The sequence below is a fragment of the Arachis stenosperma genome, chromosome 2 (assembly GCF_014773155.1).
Source record: "Arachis stenosperma cultivar V10309 chromosome 2, arast.V10309.gnm1.PFL2, whole genome shotgun sequence".
Classification (NCBI taxonomy): domain Eukaryota; kingdom Viridiplantae; phylum Streptophyta; class Magnoliopsida; order Fabales; family Fabaceae; genus Arachis; species Arachis stenosperma.
In genome coordinates, this window is record NC_080378.1 from 114,045,518 (window position 1) to 114,051,517 (window position 6,000).

Here is a 6,000-nt window from a genome sequence, read left to right on the forward strand (position 1 = left end):
ACTATAACTTAATGTTTTATGTTTAAAATGCATAAGATTTTAGACTAATGTATAATATTGTGTTATTTGTATTGATTTAAATATTTGGTGTTATTAGACAATATTAATATTGATTATGGTTATGCTTTAATTTTAGAGAAGAGTTGGTTCTTGTTATATTTTTCTAAATGAATTTTACCATGTCAAATAATGGTTGGAGTCTTAAAAATTTTGATATTTTCACATGCTAGCTTATAAGAAGGTATCAAGGTAATGTAATCTTAACGGCCCGTTTTTCACCCGGTTTTCACTCGGTTTTTACCCGGTATAATCATGACCCGAAAGTGTATAGATTTCATCGGGTTTAGGGTCGGGTTCGGGTCTAACAAATATGGCCGGTATATATTTTGAATCGGGTGTGGGTCACATCAAATCCGGTTTCACCCGACCCATGCACACCCCTAATAAATTGCAAAGAGAAAGTCTATAGAGTTAACACTTAATCAATAAAAAAATAAATAAATAATCATATATTATTAGATATAATTTTACATTATTAAAAATATTAATAATAATTAATTAATTACTACAAATTACAAAATCTGCTAATCTCATAACATTCTTTAATTGCAAAACATAAAACCTAAATGATAGGTATAAGAATATAGAACCAATAATGACTAATTAAAAAAACGTTTATCAATTGTACATACAACACTTCCATTAAACAACATAAACAATACCAACAAATAATTATTAATTTTAGATGCTTTTAAAAATTAAAATTTGAATAATCAACAGTAAAAACATTTTGAATAATAAAAATTAGCAAAATACATGTATTATAATCATGTTTTTCCCTTCTCCGTCAACAATCACAAACCCTTCCCCCTACATTAGCACCGTATCTCACTTTTGCTCCCCACAATTTCCTGTTGGACTCTCGCGAAACACCGCATGCGTTCCAACTCCTTCATATGTTCGCAATCGCTGCACGCATCCATAGTTCGTCATGCCTCTCCAACCGTCACACACAGCCTAGCCTCGTCGTGCCTCCATCTCGCCCGTCGCTGCAGACAGTCCAACCTCGTCACGCTTCTATCGTGTCGCAAGGACTGCTCTCAACCGTTGTTGTTGTATTGTCGGGCTTCATGTCGCTGCTGCAGGGAGAAGTCGGGCCGATGACACGATCGCAGCAGCCCTCGCATCGTCGTCCTCCATCGTGTCCCTCCGCTGCTGTCTTCTTCTTCTTTTTCTCCTTCTGCAATGCAGGGTTGCCCTCCACCTTCTATCAATCACGTCACACAGCCTCACGTATGTTTTTTTTTATTGTACATGAATATTTAGTTTTTATTTTACATGGATGTTGCTTTTTATTATACATGAATGTTTCTTTTTATTGCAAAATTAAGGTCTGGCTTTAATTTGCTGACGACGTTGACGGCGTGATAGGAGAGAGGAGATCGGAGTAGCTATAGTGTAAATAGGGTAACAAAAAAGGAGAAATGTGTAATTAAATGTAAAGATAAATAATATATTTTTTTTATGTTTAATGAACCTATAATATAATCTATTATTTATATTGTTTATATTTTTCGTTGTCTATATAGCAAAATCATAATATGCAATACACATTGAGTGATGATTTAAAATCTTAATTATCCTTGTAATATTGAAAGAACAAAAATTTAAATACACATATCATTTAAAAAACAACCATGTTATTATGTACACCAAAAATCAAAATTATCTCTGTATACTTAATGAATATAAGTTAAAAGTGCGTGATTTAATCCAAAACATACGTGAATGCACTAATATATATATATATATATATATATATATATATATATATATATATATATATTGTTACGGATCCGACCCACGGATCCCGGACCCATGTCCGAACCCGAATCCGGCTTACCGGGTCAACCCATTTTCATCTCTCTAGAGCTCCTAACCAACTTTTGAATTTAAACGCCCCTCTTATCTTAGCCAGATAAGATAAAGATAAGATATTCACCATCACCTATAAATAAGAGGACCCAGATCCCTCCAGGTAATCATCCATTCCTCACACCTTATACCTCTTAGATCCATCCTGACTTGAGCGTCGGAGTGTCTTTGCAGGTACCTCCCCCCCGCTCCGTCTGGGCCATCCAACATCCGATCCAACTCGCAGGTTCCCGATCCTCCTCTCAACTCGTATCAGAAACATTCTGTACATTGGCGCCGTCTGTGGGGACCTGCTACAATCAGACCAGATGGAGGACATCCCGGAGGATAACCCATCAAGCCAGGACGACTCCCAACCGCGTCGTCCGGTCTCAGAACACCGTGAAGCCACAAACCAAGCAAAAATAGCAAGCACCATCCAGCACGCAAACGAACACGTCACGACGGACCCACAACATCCCGAGAAAGCCAGGGACAAAGCGGCACAAATCATCCAGGATCTCTGCCTCCGGGTCCAAGAACTTGAAGGCAAACTAAACAACAGAGAAAAACACAATAACGAGCATGGAAGCCATGCAACTTCCAGGTCAAGATCCCACCAAGGCAGATCGCCAATTCGGCAACACAATAGGAGAGATGATCGCAGCACCTCACGCAACCGCAGACGCGAGAAATCACCCGAACGAAGATACGACAAGAAACACCATCGCAGCGCTTCTCGGGATCTAAATCGTCAACATGATTCAGATGAAGACCGGAGATACCGAAGCACCAAACGCACGAGAAGCGACCATACCATAATGGGAGCTACACCCTTCACGGAAGAAATCTTAAGAGCAAAACTCCCCAGAGGTTTTGACAAACCCACCGACATGAAGTACGACGGAACCAAAGACCCTCAAGAGCACCTAACGGCCTTCGAGGCCAGAATGAACTTAGAAGGAGCATCCGACGCAGTCCGATGCAGAGCCTTCCCAGTAACCCTTGCCGGCCCAGCGATCAAATGGTTCAACGCCCTCCCGAACGGATCCATAACTAGCTTCCACGACATCACAAGAAAATTCATGGCCCAGTTCACAACCCGAATCACCAAGGCCAAACACCCCATCAGCCTGTTAGGGGTCACACAAAGGCAAGAAGAATCCACGAGAAAATACCTCGACCGCTTCAACGACGAATGCCTGACGGTCGACGGACTCACGGACTCCGTTGCCAGCCTCTGCCTAACTAACGGGCTCATGAATGAAGACTTTCGCAAACATCTCACCACCAAACCAGTGTGGACCATGCACGAAATCCAGAACGTCGCCAAAGATTACATCAACGACGAGGAAGTCAGCCAGGTCGTCGCTGCCAACAAACGGCAGCACGTCGCCACCCAACACGGCAACCCGACTCCCCGTCATAACGCACCACCCAAAGAGAACCAACGAGACCACCTTAAACCGACCCACCGACCACCAAGAATAGGAAAATTCTCCAACTACACTCCCCTAACAGCACCAATTACTGAGGTATACCACCAAATAGCAGATCGAGGCATCATCCCCAGAGCCCGACCACTCAAGGAAAGGACAGGAGGAAACAAAACCCTCTACTGCGACTATCACCGTGGATACGGCCACAAAACACAAGATTGTTACGATCTTAAAGACGCTCTTGAGCAGGCCATACGAGACGGCAAACTCCCCGAGTTCGTCAAAATCATCAGAGAACCAAGGCGCGCCGACAGAGACAAATCACCAGAAAGAGAAGGACGCAACCCAAGAACCCAAAAACCACCCAGGGAAAACACCGAAGAAGATCCGACCATCATAGTGAACGTCATCACGGGCAAGGACGTGCCAAATAAGTCAAAACTAACAATGAAAAAAGACCTCAAGATAATGGCCGTCAAAAACCACGACCCAGTCACCTTTGCCGACAGCACGATAACCTTCCTACCCGAGGACTGCCAGCACGGCACCTCGGCCGGAGATGCCCCCTTCGTCATATCAGCCCGAATCGGAACAGGACTAGTAAGAAGAATACTCGTGGACACGGGTGCCGACTCCAACATCCTCTTCCGAGGAGCCTTCGACAAACTCGGGCTCTGCAACGACAACCTCCAAACTCATCGCCACGGCGTCACGGGCCTCGGAGATAACTTCCTCAAACCAGACGGCTCGGTTACTCTCCCCATCACCATAGGAACAAGCAACCAGAGAAAGACGATCCTATCCGAATTCGTCGTCCTAAAAGACTCCACAGCCTATAACGTCATTCTCGGGAGAAAAACAATCAACGACTTCTCGGCAGTCATCTTCACCAAATACCTTCTCATGAAATTCAAAGCCGAAGACGGCACCATTGGAACTATTCACGGAGACCGAGAAATTGCAGCCGAATGCGACAACAATAGCTTAGCCCTAAGGAAAAAATCCCAAGACGCGGCCGGAATATTCCTTGCCGACCTAGACGCACGGCTTAACGGCCAACCTAGACCGGAACCAGAAGGGGACATGGAAAAACTACAAATAGGGCCAACCAAAGATGAATACACGTTCATCAACAGAAACCTCCCACACAACCTCAAAGAAGAACTCTCGCAACTTCTGAAACAAAACAGAGACCTATTCGCATTCACACCAGCCGATATGCCGGGAATAAGTCCCGACCTGATGTCTCACCACCTGGCAGTAGACCCCCTAGCCAAACCCGTGGCGCAAAGAAGACGGAAAATGTCACCAGACCGAGCCGCCGAGGTCCAAAAACAAGTAAAAGCCCTACTCGAAGCCAACTTCATCCGAGAACTCCCTTACACGACCTGGCTAGCCAACGTCGTACTAGTTAAAAAGTCTAACGGGAAGTGGCGAATGTGCGTTGATTACACAGATCTCAACAAAGCATGCCCAAAAGACGCCTTCCCCCTACCAAACATCGACGGACTAGTAGATGCAGCATCCGGACACCGGTACCTCAGCTTCATGGACGCATATTCCGGCTACAACCAGATCCCGATGCACCGACCAGACGAAGAAAAGACAGCATTCATCACCCCAGACGGAACCTACTGCTATAAAGTAATGCCCTTCGGCTTGAAAAACGCCGGAGCCACCTACCAGCGACTCGTTAACAAGATATTTCGCAACTTAACCGGAAACAAAATAGAAGTCTACATCGATGATATGCTCGCCAAAACGGAATCCGGTGAGCAACTAACCGACGATTTAAAGGTCATAATGAACACCTTGCGAAAGCACCAAATGCGACTCAACCCAACAAAGTGCGCTTTCGGAATGGAAGCAGGAAAATTCCTCGGATTCATGATCACACAACGCGGAGTTGAGGCAAACCCGGAAAAATGCCGTGCCGTCCTCGAGATGACAAGTCCCAAGAACCTCAAAGATATCCAAAAGCTCACCGGCCGACTAACCGCACTATCCCGGTTCCTCGGAGCCTCGGCACAAAAGGCAATCCCTTTTTTCAAACTTATGAAAAAGGGATTCCGTTCAAATGGGAGAAAGAATGCGAAGAAGCTTTCCAACACTTCAAAAAGGTCCTAACAGAACCTCCAATCCTCGCAAAACCTCAAACAGGGGAAACACTATACTTGTACCTCTCCATAACGGAAGAAACAATCGCAGCAGCACTCGTCCGGGAAAACGAGAAAAAGGAACAAAGCCCATATACTTCATAAGCAGGTGCTACAAGACACGGAAGCCCGTTATTCACGACTAGAAAAACTGGCTTTCGCACTCCTCTCGGCATCCCGACGACTACGACAATACTTCCAGGCCCATCCCATAACGGTCCGAACCGACCAAACGGTCAAACAAGTATTACAAAAACCCGACCTAGCAGGAAGAATGCTAGCATGGTCCATCGAGTTATCCCAATTCCAGATCAGGTTCGAGCCCCGAAACGCCATCAAAGCACAAGCCTTGACCGACTTCATCGCCGAAATGACTCCGACCAAGCTGACACCCGAACCATGGAAACTGCACGTCGATGGCTCATCAAACTCCACTCACGGAGGCGCCGGAATTATACTCGAAAACCAAAATGGGATCACAATCGAACAAT